This window comes from Patagioenas fasciata, chromosome 8 (genome assembly GCF_037038585.1).
Source record: "Patagioenas fasciata isolate bPatFas1 chromosome 8, bPatFas1.hap1, whole genome shotgun sequence".
Lineage (NCBI taxonomy): Eukaryota > Metazoa > Chordata > Aves > Columbiformes > Columbidae > Patagioenas > Patagioenas fasciata.
The window spans coordinates 38,202,237-38,217,565 of record NC_092527.1 but is presented as its reverse complement, the minus strand read 5'-3'; the positions used below and the strand labels follow the sequence as shown (position 1 = coordinate 38,217,565).

At 43.9% G+C, this 15,329-nt stretch overlaps 1 protein-coding gene across 6 annotated transcripts in view; it reads right to left on the bottom strand.

Annotated features, from left to right (window-relative positions):
- Window positions 1-15,329, bottom strand: part of TACC2 (transforming acidic coiled-coil containing protein 2) — a 115,496-nt gene that overhangs the window by 83,362 nt on the left and 16,805 nt on the right. The window lies entirely within an intron of this gene.

The following is a 15,329-nucleotide window of genomic DNA, read 5'->3' as shown; positions in this document are numbered from 1 at the left end:
TGTGGAGAGAAAAGACATGGGAAAAGGCAGCCTTAGAGGTCTGAGTTGTTGCACAACTACTGTCACTTCCCTGCCTGAAGCCCTAGACTTTAGTATTAATTTTTGTGTTAGGGAGCACAGCAAAAGTTGGCTTTTTTAATATAAATTGCTTTTGTGCACAGTTCTACTGTTCCCACCCAACTGATATCACTGGATTTCTGTTGGTGTTACAACAGCGGGAGCAATGAGATGGTACAATCCAGCAGCAAATTAACCCCATTTGGATTGGAATTTTTAAAAGCAAATGAGAAAACAAGATGCTTCAACAAGAGAAATTGCAAGGCTTCCTTGCTCAGAAACCAGGTGACACAGAGGGAGCTCAAGTCCAGCTTTTGCCTGCCAGGGGCACAGAGTCGGACAAAGGTGTCCCTGGTGTCACAGAGACCACAGGCAAGGCACCAGCCCTGTCCCACGCCAGCTAACGCAGAGCGCAGCTGAGTACCAGAACCATGTGGCTAAAATAAAACAATTTGGAAACACACTCTTGAATCAATAAGGAAAGGAGCTTTGCTGAAGAAGAGGGTTTTGTTTGTTTTTAACAGACACCAAACCATGGGAACCTCCTGAAAACAATGTTTTTGTTGCCTACTTCAACCTGACTTTCCCATATGGCCACCCAGAGATCAGGGCCTTGGAAGTGTCAGTTTTCCCTACAACTCACTGAAATCCTCAGGTTTTTGTAAATCATAAATTGTAACCTTTAACTGGGGTTCCAGTTTCACTTCTGTGGGTTCACCCACGTGGGTCAGTTCTGAGGTACCACTTTCCTGAACCCCCATCTATTGTTTCCTGTACCACCAAGTGAATACAACCCTGTACGCAGACAGGTGGGATCATAGACAGATTTGAGCAGAAGTGTATAAACTTAAAACGGTCACTCAGCATTTGGAATTTCAGCTTAAAAATAACTATCCCTAAATCCTGGATCTCAGTTTTAAGACTAGACAATGACTTCCTCACCTAACCACAAATCCAGCTGTTCTGATTTGCTGCTGTAGTTTAATTTTGGTTCAAAGAACATAATAAGAAGTTAAACTGCTCTATAATGCTGTCAGTGTTATTCTGGTAACGACTGAAGGCTACCATCTGAATATACTCACACTTCACATATTTCATCTAAAGGATTCTGTAGCACATTCATATGGGAAAAATAATTTGTCAAGCTTGTTTTCTGATTTATTTTATTTTTAGTTAATTACTCCTGGGATCCATTATAAGCCAGTGTTTCTGTTCTTCATTTCCAGAGTTGTCACAGCCTCGTTCTGCACTCAGAGCACTGTGTTTGTCCACAGCATCCTTGACAGGCCAAGTGTCACCCTCCCCTCTGTTCCACCACCACAGGGCTGAGCCACTGCACCAACTGCACTTCACAGATAACAGCCTACAACACTGAATATTTTTTCAAAACTTATAATATTACTTCTGTCTCATTACACTAGTAAGCAATTAATTGTCCACATGTTCTCTGGTTTAACCACACTTGAGGTCTCAGCCTGTTATAGGAAGCTCTGAGCTAAGACATTTATAAGTTCTAAACTCTTCCAACTTTAGGTTTTCACTCATTGCTAAGAGTTGTGTATAGTTACAGCACAAACTGGGGTGCCCACTTTGCTTTGCCTTAAACTGAGCATTTAGAAAGCAGATCTCGACAACAGGAGATTGCAACTTCTTTCTTATATCACAGAATCACAGACTGGCTGGGGTTGAAGTGACCTCGGGAGATCACCCAGTCCAACCCCCCTGCTCACGCAGGGTCACCAGAGCAGATCACACAGGATCGTGTCCAGGGGGGTTTGAATGTCTCCAGAGAAGGAGACTCCACAGCCTCTCTGGGCAGCCTGAGCCAGGCTCTGGCACCTCACAGGAAAGAAGTTTCTCCTCATGTTCAGATGGAACCTCCTGTGCTTCAGTCTGTGCCCATTGCCCCTCATCCTGTTGTTGGGCACCACTGAAAAGAGTCTGATCCACCCTCTTGACACCCACCCTTGAGATATTTATCAGCATTGATAAGATCCCCCCTCAGCTTCTCTTCTCCAGGCTGAACAGACCCAGCTCTCTCATTCTCTCCTCATAAGATGCTCCAGACCCCTCATCAACCATCCACTGGACTCCCTCCAGTAATCCCTTGTCCTTCTTAAACTGGGGAGCCCAGAACTGGACACAGCACTCCAAAGCAGTACTCCTTACCTAAGGAGTAAAAGGCAGATGAGCAGGTCTTGTCCTGTCTGACAGAACACTCAGGGTCTTTCTTGTGAATGTATAGAAAGCCCAGCACAAACCAGAACTGAGCTGAAGCTCTTGTGTGCCCTAGTCTGTCGAGAAGTGAAGCCTTTGCCCTGCACCACTCACATCTGCTGCACAAACAACTCCCAGACAGTGATTTCCATCCAGGCTACGGACAACGTAACTTGAAACTCGGGCTCGGGGAGGTGATGGCAAAGCTGTTCCTTGCCAAGGCACCCTGCTCTCTGCAGCACAAACAACCGAGCTGTCCCAAAGCTGCTCAGACTTGTTCCACAAGTGACATTCCTGGGCATGGCCTCCTGGGCGCCCGTCACCAGGTCTCTGCTGTAAAGTCCTTTGCGGCAACTGGCCTTTTGGGGCAACTTGTTTCACGACTCGTGCTCTGTAAAAAGGCCACGTGCTTTTTCCATTTCAGTGCCCGAGTTCTGAGTCAAGTCTGGAAGAGGATCTGCTTAAAATGACTTCTAAATTCTGCTTACGGCAAGCATGACTGAAATACTTCTCAAAGGAAAATACCTCAGTTTAACAAACAGTTGCTTACTGACAGCTGCAGCGAGCAAACTAAATTCAGCCCAAAGACCAAGGGGTTCAGTCACAAGTAAAAGATGTTGCCCATCAAGCGTGCATAGGCTCTTAAGTTTCATAATTTCACTTTTAAGGGCTCTGCTTATCCTTGAAACAAGAATTTCCAAGTCACTGGTAGAAGACAGGTACACAAGTAGCAAGTTTCAGGTAAAGCTTGACCCATAGGAGTCATTAAATATCAATGAATGAACAAGAAATAATTGCATAAGCCTATGAAATTTCTTCTGTTTAAATATAGGAGGTCTGACCTCTTTTAACGTAAGAATGTTTTGAATCAAGGCAGGAGATGTACTTAAAATACGTTAAAAAGCACAGAGGCCAGAAGGGTCGGCTCCTTGGTGCCAACCCCGTGAGCACAGCGAGGGTTGGATGCTCCACAAGTCCATGTGTTGTTCTCCTACTGACATCTGTGAGACGCAAAGCTTAAAACACCGATTTCATACTAAAGTTTTAAAATCTTTTGACACTGGTGCCAGAGACAGAAGGCAGCTCCAGGTCTTGGCATTTTCTCCCTGCCCATGTTTTTCCAATCAGCAGAGCTGGATGTGGCTCCCTTTGAACAGACAACAGCTCTAACTTTACTCCGAGAGAAACCAATAAGCGATTCAAGCCTTGCTATCTCCTAGTCCCAAACATTTGGTTGTTTTTAATGAGATAACGGTAAGATTTATAGATCCTGCCCTTACTCCAGAACTCTCTGGAAAATGGCACCAAGCAGCGCAAGGCAGGACTGAACTCTCAGCACCCGCTGTATGATTTTCTTCAAGAAACAAGATTTTGTTCACTCAGGTTGCAAGGTTGATGGATAAAATCTTATAGATTTCATATTTGGCTTTGTAAAAACTCAGACGAGTCATTTTTTTGAGCTCCAGTTTACACATGCATAAGAAAAAGATATTAAGTCATTGCAGAAAAAATATTGAGAGGATTTACTATTTCCACGGCAATTCTTTGCAAAGGAAAGATATCTAGCAGCATCTACAGGAGCTCAAATTCATTCAAATACATTTTACCTCACAAAATTTCTTCTACTTTGTTAAGTAATTCCTTCATAATATTAATCTTTATCTTCTATTTTGTAGTTTATCTCATACATTAGCCACATTCATGGAAATGAACTTCATGTGTAGAAAATCCAACAATAACCTGCTATAGTGACTCTATGCACCTTTGGTATTTCTATTCTTTAAAAGTATTTTCATTATTGTTATTTGGATTCTTGTCAATATAATATAGCAGGGTAGGAGGTAAGAAGTTATTTGCAGATCGCGAATCAGCATTACTGGTATCAGAAACTAAAACTAATCTTGCACAAGAAACAGTTCAGGAATGCTGCAAAAGGTACCAGCATAGGATTAAAAACAAACTAAAACCTTCTCTTTTTTTCCCCTTTCTTTCACTTCTTGTGAGGTAATTGTAGATCAATTTAAATATTAATAGAATTTTAGGGAAAATACGAGATTCTAAGATTGAAAACGAAAATCTAACTTTATTTCCCAGTGAACCAAAGGGACATCCATACAACCAAATGATGTCCCCCAGGGCAAGATGATATGCCACCAAGAGCTTTAAAAGCTCTGTGACCGCAGTGACCGGGGGGTACTGGTTACTTCTGCTGGTCGCTATGCACAGATATAACCAAGGCTTTACTTTTAACAGCTAAACACACACTAACAGTCAAAAGTTGAAGTTTAGGGAAATATACCGCCTTTTGTAAATCAAATAAAGACTTACTTATGTATTTAAATACGTGATTTTGGAAAGATCTCTCAAATTCCTTCTGTGCTCTGAAGAAGAAACTATGCCTTTAGTGCCCCACATCAGCACATTGTATTTACACCCCAGGACCTTCTGCATGTCTCAGTCAGGCTGTACAAACACAGTAATGAAGGTATCCAAGGGATGAACTGGGTATGTGTTAATTAAACAAGTAAAATCACTGTTGTAGAGGGGACACTGGCCCAGGTTGGCCAGAGAGGTGGTGGATGAACCATCCCTGGAGACATCCCAGGCCAAGCTGGATGGGGCTCTGAGCAACCTGAGCTGGTGAAGATGTCCCTGCTCATGGCAGGGGTGGCACTGGATGGGCTTTGAAGGTCCCTTCCAACCCAAACCATCCTGTGATTCTATGACACGAGCCTGATGTACAGCACTGTGCATAGCAACATCTCTGCACTTATGGAAAAAAAAGACATCATCATCGAGATACCAGAACAGGTTCTTGGGGGAATTATTCTCTTCCTCTGAGCCAGACTCTGGCCATCAGCAGAACAGGTCTGGATGCTGGGTGACCATGCTGAGGGAGAGCCAGTCCAGCCCACCATGGCTTTGGCAGCACCTGAGTAACTCCTGTCCCCATGGAAGGGAACCAGCATCACCCAGGCTGAGCAATAGGGACCAGCTGCATCTCCCAAAGGCTGCCCACCGTGCATGGGGGAACGTGGGACAGCCCAGCTCTGGACAGAAGGTTGAGCTTCCAGCAACACAGGAGTCCCTTCTCTTACTGTAAAGTTCCCTACTAAGAAAGTAAGGAAGGAAAACGAACGTAGCAACCGCATTCTGGAGCAATGGAAGCATCTTTTAAAAGACCATCTGAAGGTAATACCTCGCCTATGAAAAGCGGCCCAGGAAACCCAGCAGCTGGCAATCCCTGCAGGTACCTCCGAATCAGTCGGCGGAGCGGGATGCCAGTGCTATCGCTGTCAGGCGATCCACACACGTGACGATGGAGAGTAATTCTTAGAAGCGATACTTTTCTGGCAGTGCTGGTGGAAATCCTGACAAGATACGAGTTATCTTGGCAGGGGACAGCGTTTAGTCACACATTACCTGAGGGCCTGGGCTTCCTCAGCCACCCACCCCTTCTTGCTTAGAAGTCCCTTAATTTTTGTAACGCGTGTATCTAGATTGATCATCAATGTGATTAGTCATATCCATAAAACGGAAAAAAAAGATTTATTTTATTCGGTTTTTTGCCAGAGTATTCCACATTACTGTGATCACCCTAAAACCTTAAAGTTATGGTGAGTTATTGCATCAAACAAACAAATACAATTATTTTAGATTAAAAGACTTACGGGGACTGAAACACGTGCTACAGCATTACTTCCTTTGCAAGCAAAAAGATGGACAACAGAAAAGCCACATAAAAGTGTTACAAGTACAAATCACGCCTGCACGGGATGAATAAGCATATTTACTGTAATAACTGTCAACCATTATAAAAATCCCATCACGTCACCACCGTGCAGCTTTTAGAGCCTCCCAAGGGCTCTCAGTCACGTCCTGATGTCACCGCTGCAGAATTTAAAAGTCTCCAAATTCCAGACAGTAAACCTGAACTTAGAAGTGCGATCGGACCCCCACGCCATCCCAAAAGCCTCCGCACCCCCTGACAACTCCGGCTTAGCACAAACCCGAGCACAAGCCATGGCAGGAGCTACAAAAAAACCCATCCCGTCCCCTTCTTGGAGGTGGGGAGAGCGAATCCTCTCCCAGAGCATTAGAGCACTTCACTCGCTAGAAGCGTTACTTTCCAAAGAGTTGCTCAAAGGAGGAAAAATAAAAGTGCAATAATCTTTGGAGAGAGAAAAGCAGCAACAAACAAGGGCGAACTTTTCATTTCTGACACAGGCTGGAACTGCACGTTGCTTTTGTTATTTCATCGGCTCATATTCCCCCCGCAAAATCTCGACTTACCAAGGCCGGGAAATAATCACCAGCTTCTCTCTTCTCAGTCATCCTCGATTCCAACACAACACCCCGCACCAACCCCTGCCTTGAACCCCGATTCCTGCCGTTTCCACCATCCCGCCCGGGGAAGCGGCGGCTCTGCCGCAAACCAGCCCCGCTCCCGATCGCTGCAGCTCGGGCGAGCTCCGGAACGTACAGAGGGAAAAAAAAGAGAAAAGGCCGAGGAGTAGGAGCTTGGAGCTGCTTGTTGGAGGCTCCTCCCATGAGGTTCCCCCGAGGAAAGGCCGCAGCGATCGAGCCCGACGCTCCCCGCGTCCTCCCCCCTCGCCCCGGGTCGGGCGGCGGCCGCAGCCCCGCGGGATCCGACCCCGGTTTGGGGCGGAGAACGCGAGGGAACCTCGTTGAATTGCTCATGTTCGGCACCTTTGCAAACTCTCAGGATAGAGGGGAAAAAAGTTTTTAACAACTTCCACTGAAACTTGGTTTGTTTACAGCTGTAAATCTAAACCAACCCTTTTTAATCTTGCTCTCAATTCCTAAGTTCCAGCTCCTAAAGTCACACAAGCTTTTTTTCTTTACCTATAAGGAAATGGAGCAGTTTTAATTAGTTGCGTGTTTTAGGTTTCCTGTGGGTTTATTATAACACAAAAGAATGGCTTTAGAGGTAATTAAGGCTTTGCATTTCAGATACACCAAATTGCATATATAAGCTGCCAGCGCCCAAGGAATTAATTGAGTCTCTACCCACGGAGGTGATTATCATGTTTATAACATGTCATACAATAACTATAGACTAAAAGTCTGTAATATCTATCCCACAGCAAGGCAGTAGGTAGATTCATTGCTTACCAAACGCCCAATCGAGATATTTCAGATAAAATACTGGAGCTACAGAGATTTAATTTAGCCAAGTTAGTTTCCCAGCTGACTCCATGTGCGTCTTGCCCAGACTCTGGACATTCAACTGCGGTGCCAGCTTGTGTTAAAATGACTAAGTTAATTAAGGAGGGAACAGATTTTTGCCAAGGTAAATTTTGTGTTAAAGAACTTTTACACTTATGAGTCTGCAAACGTATGACAAGGTTATGCTCATCGCTGCTTTTAACAATTCAGAGACCTGTATAGGAAATAGAAGAGTACACCAAATGACCCCCAGAAATCAAATCAGATACTGTAATGGGTGAAAATGATGAAAAATGTTGATTACCCACATCACCTGGGCTGCAAGGTGAGGCTTATTGAGGGGTAAACACCACATATGGTACAATATACTGTGGAGAGCTGGCTTAGCTGCAGTACTGGGAACCAGTAGCATCCGCTGGGACAGGGAGGATTAAGATCAGAGTTAAAGTTTGTGGGGAGAGCAGCTCTCTCACACTCTGCCTCCCAAGCAGCAGGAAACCAGGCACGGAAAACGTTACTGTGACTTCTGATAGAGGTACAGGCATTCAGCCACCCTCTCATTTTTGGGGGAGAATTAAACTCCTTTGTCATCTGGAAACCATTTCACAAATAGCTTCTGCAGGTACAACAATCCTGAGGAGAAGGGAGACCCCGGAGAGAATGAGATGCATTAAAATAAAGTTTTATTTTATTTGCCGCAAAGCCGCGGACACAGATGAACTACATTCCTGCTAACAAAACCAAATTTAGCCTTTTTGGAACAAAACGGTCATTCTACTCAAATAATCGGCCTCTCCCTGTTTATTCATTAGCCTCTTGCTGTACCAAAACCCTTTTGCCTGCTGCTGAGCAATCTCAACCCACCTTGGTCACAAGAACATTTACTTTCCTCCCAGTGCCCTCTGCTACTTAAACATCAGAAAACAGATATGCAGTAGCTCCAGGAACACGGTGTGCTTGATGATCTGATTTTCCTGTGAGAATTAATGGATCTGTGTTAATAGAAGCCTTGGGGGAGGAGAGAGGAAAGAAGCTGAGAGGCAACAGGAAAACAAGAGACAGGCAACCTCCCAGCAAGGCTGGGAGACAATGACAGGACAGGGCCAGGCTCCCAGGCTCAGCCTGCGGGGACACGATGTCTGGCTGAGCTGGGAGCCCCACATCAAAGAGCCACCCAAGAAAACCTTACAGATTTCTCCAGAGGGCTGAAGCTGGGTAGGAGCAGTGAAGGTGCTGATGAGAGGCAGGAGACAACCTGTGGGATGGCCCTGGTGGAGCCTGTCCCTTTCCTGGTTCCCAGGGTACAGTCACCCCCATGGGAAGGATAGAAAGCATCAGGGTGGCTTATACTGCTGAGGACTGTTGGGTTTTTTTAATGTATATCCCATTTTCTTTTATTTTGCATTTGCACATTAGAGGGGAGATGCTGCCAAAACTGCTGAAATTTGTCCAAGGGCAGAAACCACCTAAAGGGCCATTCACATGGACCTGAAAGGACCAGAGGTCCTTTAGCTGGGTAATTTCTGTTTCAGGCACCTTTCTTTGTTAGATCGTCACTTTTTCCTTTTCTATATGTATACGTTTCCACTAAAACAACATTTACCAAGCTATATGACATATGCTAGCCAGGTTGCAATTTTAGCAGAGGAGAATGCCCTTAAAGAAATAATTGTCTTTTTAATTTGGCAGATCATGGCACAGGTATAACTCAGTTCTTGTGGTGACACCAGTTACCTGACATTACATTAGCACATGGTGCTGGAAGGCAGAGCATATATATATATATATTTCACTCCAGCTACCACGTCCCACAGTGCTCCAGACTACAGGACCAACATGCAAATATTCTCCTCAGATACACAACATTTTTACCCTGCTCTCAGGAAGATGGGAAATGGAACTACAGAGAAATTAAAGGTACTCAAGTTCAGTACCTAGATTCCAGGACATTTTTTTTTGAGAATACAGGATGAAATGAGATCAGATTGTCAACTTTTTCCCTATAAGCATGAAAACAAAGCTCTTTCTTCTCCAGCTCTTTAAATTGGGGTTATCACCAGTTTATAAGCAAATCCAAACACTACAATATTTGTAATAAACTTGCAAAAAAAGCTGATAAAACAGCAACGCCTGTGTTTGCTCTGAACAATAAGGCTGCATCATGCGACTAATCTTTAAGAAAACGTGTGTATGTGTGATTTAAATTGTCCTTTGTGAAAACTTAGTGCCCATTTTTAAGGCCTTTTGCAAGAAAGGAATCCACATATATATACTTCAATGTGTTTAAAATGAAAGAGGAGTTTCTCTTTTGCATTCCCTAATCAGAGGTTCATAGTCAGACACTCTGCAAAGCCACAGACCCAAAGTGCTGCGGAACAGTCTGGCTGAGATATCCAAACTGCTTCTGTAACAAACACCTCAACTTTATATTTCTATCACTTTCCACATACAACGTGCCCACAACAAACATTTATGATGGTTGGAAATGAGGTTGCCCAATTCCCAGTAGGTTTTATTGGTGAGGCTTTGGGATGGTTGCCTCTTTAACCTCTTTCACCTTAACCTTCTGCTTTGAAAAAATTGAAAGTTTAACCTTAGCCCATTACATTTTGGAGAATCAAAGTGATGAGAAACTATCATTTTGCAGATTTCCAAAGCAGCAAGATTGATTTTTAGAAAAGGCTTAGACTAGGCTAGGCTAGGCTCAAAGCCTCACAAATTCCAGTGATAACTTCTCTAGAAAACCAAGTTTATTTGGAGTTTCTACCAGAGAATAAGGTTTGGAGAACACTGCACGCAACAAAAGTTTCATGTACCATCACAGCATTCAAAAAAAGGAAACTTGGAACCTTTCAAATATTCAGGACAAACTAACCATATTTTGATTCTTCTAATGACACTGTTAGGAAAGGGAGATGGGTGTTTTAAGTGCCCATTTGTTTTCACTACAGCTAAATGTTTTCCCTCAGTTGTTAGAAACCGAGCAATTCATACACGCTTTTTTGCTTTCATTCCAGGAAACAAATCCAATCTTCTCTGTCTGCTGCAGAGTTATTCTTAGCTGGCTTTGATATTCCTATCAGCTAGGAGAGCATAACAATGTTATCATGCTAACGAATTCCAAAGATTTTACATAAGCTTTTGAGTGCCTTAAAAAAATCAACTAAACGGCTTTATTGATTACACTGTTTGTGTTTCATTGGCCAAAAGAGGCTGAAAAAGAACAAAAAAAACCAGTTTGATCAGTTTCAGATGAAGCAAGTGTCCCACGTTTTTCAGAGCATCTTTTAAGAAGAGCAGCCAAGCTTTACAGGTTGGGATTGGGAAACACCAGATACTTCAGGCCAATGAATTAGCTAAATCCCACTTGTCCCTATATCGCCTATTTTCTGAATTTGATTTTTTTATTAGTTGAAGCACCTAGACACCCCCCTCATTTAAGCAAAGCAGGGTAAGTGGTATTACAGTGCTTGTAGGATAGTCTGGGTGAAGAAGGATCACGAGACTGTACAGCATTCTCCCTGGTGGATCTGCTGGAGGCTCAGGGCCAAATTCTTTGCTGATATCATTCTGCTGGAGCGGAGATTTTGGCCCAGCACTTACTGACTTTCAAGGGTAGGCTGCAGCCGTAGCCTTGTCTCACACAGCTGTCTTGAAAGGAATGTACCAAGAGGCAAAGAATGTAAATGAGTGAAATTAGATTGGAAACACCTTCGCAGGGTCTTAGGGCGCTTTTGGACAGCTGGTTATTTCACTGAGGGCCGTGGATGGATGGGCAGGTACAGCACAGGGAGAGCAGGGACGAGGAAGGATTAAGCCTGGCTGAACAAAGACGAGTTCTATCAGGAAATGCTTAGGCTGGCTGGAGATCCCAAGCGCATTTCAGCAAGGAGAACGAGATTAACATAACACACCAGGGCTGCTTCTTGACAGCAGCACAGAATGGTGGTACTCAGCATTTCACAGGGACCTTAGAATCCCAAACAATGGAGTCTTTGATTGGAGCAATTAACATTTCTACACTTAGTGCAATTTGAGATGCAGAGATTCTTATGGGCCAAAGACATGCTTCTATAAGAGTTAACCTGTCATATACTGGTCAGGGTGAGTGTAGGTGAACATAGTGTATACAGATCCATAAAGAACAGGTTTTGACTTTTCCAGAGCACCCAAATGTCAAGGAATAGCAATATCTAAATAAGCCTTACCAAAGCTTATCTGAGCTTCCATATACCTGGAACAATATTGATAAGACAGGCTCCAAGGATGTCAAATGAAAGATAGCAGGAGGAAAAGCAGAAAGCAAGGGACAAAGCAAAAACTACAGAGTTCTGGCTCTTCAGACGTGTCTCCAGAGGAGTCTCCATTGAGCAGCACTAGTGCAATGCAAGCACGCCAAGATGCAGGAAAACTGGAAGGAAGCCACATCCAAGTCATGGAGAATATCCCTGTGTCTGTAATTGCTGTTCCCAGAGCTGCCCCCGGCGGGGTTCAAAGCTGGGGCTAATCCTACTTTGCATATTCTATTAGAAACAGGGGCAGTGGAACTTGCTCCTTGGTATCCAATTTTGCAAGAAGCCAGAAGACAGAGTTGGAACAGGGAAAATATGGGGGTCTGTAGGATATGCAAAAACAATTTGGAGAAAATAGGCAGCTTACTTGGAAGAAGCGAGGTGGAAAAAAACATCTGGAGAAAGCTAATCAGAAAAAAACACAGTAATCTGAAAGTAATTTTTAACTTAATGAGAAAAGAAGACAAAAATTGACGCTAAACTGCCTGTCCAGACATTGGACAAAGTATCAATGTCCTTGCTGGATTTCTTTAGCAAATGCCTATATTTGATTGAATAAATGTAATTTCTTGAGAAACATAAGATGGTGTGTGAAAAAAGCAGCTCATGTATCATCCATCCATGTCAATACCTACCTAAAAATATGTGGCTACAGTTCTCAAGAGTATTACAGAATGTTTTCAATACAGCAAGAAGTACCAGCGATTTGGCAGGACCAGAAATGAGTGACTTCCCTATTTTTGTGTAAATAAAATAAAAAGTAACCAGAATGGCATCACATAGCTAGTTTTCCACGGGGCATAATATCAAATCAGCATTTTATAAATACTTTACACTGACTTAGATGCTGCCTAAAATAGCGGTTGGTTCAGTCAAGGGCATCCATGAGAACAGATGGTAAAACTCCCTTTCATTTCCCAAAAAGCAATGTGAGATGTTCATTTGGTGTGAACTTATCTTAATTTTTGTTCTTTCATGAGTAGAAAGATCCCCAAATTAAATATTGCATGCTTCAGACAGACAAAATTCCCACAGAACTCCCCATCCAGTTTAGTTAAGGACACCAGGCTGAGCTGCTTGCATCTCCAAAAGCACAACTGTACTGACAATTGCACCTACTGAGAACAATGACAGCAAGATGGGGGAGAATAAATACAAATCATTCAGATGCAAAGGGGGAAGAGCAGGAGAGAGACACAAATAGCCTGATTCATTTTGTGTACTTCATGTACGTGTAAAACACCTTCAGCTACTTTTCCCTGTGTCTTGTGATCCTGAGATGCTGCACACCTGAGATAGCTCTGAAGTTCAAAAAATAAGGAAATAAAGCAAACTGCATAATCGCTGTTTTGAAAGTTCCCTTTTAACTCCAAACTCCTGTTTCAGATGCTAATGACACAAAGCCCTAATGCTCAAACCCACTTGACTGATCTGAAAAGCAGTTCAACATTCCATATCTCATCCAGCAAGACTGTTAAAATATTTAATACTGTATTTGCTATGCAGACAAAAAAGACCAAGTGAGTATTTACTAAGGAGTGAACACTCTTTTCTGACTTATTGAACATGCCAATTTTTGCCGTCAGGAACGAAGCACGCAGCAAATCCAAAAGTATGTCTGGGTCAACTTTAGAGATCTTGTCTCATTCATGCATAGGACATAAAGAGTGTTTTTCAAGTAGCTTTCCTGATGCCAGCTGCTGCAATGTACTTCCCATATCACAATATTGTTTAGATTTATAAGAGATGTGAGTCAACACAACAGAACTCTCTGTTCTCTAAAAAACAATGGCAGTGATATAGGTGTCTACAACATGGTTCTAGCACTGGGAAAGGGCCAGCGAAGTTTCCTGCAGTGTCAAAAACTGTTAGGAAACGCATGTCTGCAAAGCACCACAGTGCCACAGCCTCATTGCCCTTTACATCCAGCTTTAATGCCACTCCTATAGTGAGGAGCAGGTCGAGGAGCAGGCAGCAAGTAAAGTTCAGGTACCATAGAGAATGAATGAGCACCTGCATGAGCACAGCTCTGAAATCACCGCATCTGCTCTGGTGATCTGCACAGGCCGGCTGGAATCATAGAATCATTTTGGTTTGAACAGAACCTTGAGGTCATTGAGTCCAACTGTAAACCCAACACTGGCACTAAACCACGTCCCTAAGAGTCTCATCTTCACGTCTTTTAAACCCTTCCGGGGATGGCAACTCCACCACTGCCCTGAGCAGCCTGTTCCAATGCACAACAGCCCTTTCTGGGAAGAAATTTTCCCCAATATCCAATCTAAACCTTCCTTGATGCAACTTGAGGTCATTTCCTCTTGTCCTATCACTTGTTACCTGGGAGAAGAGACCAACCCCCTCCATGCTCCAAGCTCCTTTCAGGCAGTTCAGAGATCAGAAGGTCTCCCCTCAGCTCCTGTTCTACAGCTGAACCCCCCAGGTCCCTCAGCTGCTCCCATCACACTTGTGCTCCAGCCCCTTCCCCAGCTCCATTCCCTTCTCTCAACTCGCTCCAGCACCTCAAGGGCTTTCTTGTCATGAGGAGCCCAAAACTGACCCCAGGAGTGGAGGTGCAGCCTCACGAGTGCAGGGAGAAAGGATTGCTTTGGCAGGATAAGCTGCAGAAGAAGTCGGCAGCCCCAGAAGCTCTGGGAACACCGAGCCTCCTGCACTTGAGGCAGCGGAAGGCTCTGGGTTTATTGCTCAGCCCTGCAGCAAGCTCGGCCCGTTCTGCTCTGCAAGCAAACCGGTTCTTCTTGGGGGTGCAGAGCAAACCTCACGTCACTGCAAAACAAGTGTCACTACTCCCAGCGCCCTTACGGCTCCCCGTGCTCTGCCCTCTCCAGCACAGCCCCAAGATGAGTCTGTGAGCAGCTCGGTAACCCTGGAACACCCAAAGGTCTGTTAACGAGCTGAGCCTTTTGCCAAACCAACAAATCAGCGAATGATGCAATCTGTTCTCCCTACCTTATGGACGCACATCTGGGAATGACTTCATAGGCTCCACTTCACAAAGCTCCCTCGGCACATTTTCCAAGAGACAATCGCAGTTTGCATGTACCAGCCAGGTGAATTACAGGAGGTTGTCAAAAACTCCATGTCACCTCTAAACATATCTAAAATCTTGCTGTCATTTCCAATTTTGTTCCACACTCAGCATCTGCCATACCCCACGATGCAAACAGAAGCATTTCAGTGGCATGAGGTGTAAGGATTCCCTGTACATACATGAACCTCCTTTCTCCCTTCTTAAAAGAATTAAGCAGTATGGGTGTAGACATTACAAAAAGGAGAAACAAATGCAGAAAATCCCACTTCCTTCTCCTAAATACAATGTACTTCTTACCACTATTTATTTATTTTGAGAGCAGAGAAGAATTCTTTCTCTATGGAGTTCTTTCCACTGGGCCCAGATCCCCACAGCCAGCTCTTAAAAATATGCACTGTTTTTTCATGGCTATAGTAGTTTGTCCTCTGTGAGGATTACAGGGCAATAAACTGGAAACCACTCCACAGCAACAAGGGTTGTGATTGGAGTAGATGGAGTATGGAGTACAGCTTGAAATTTAACCA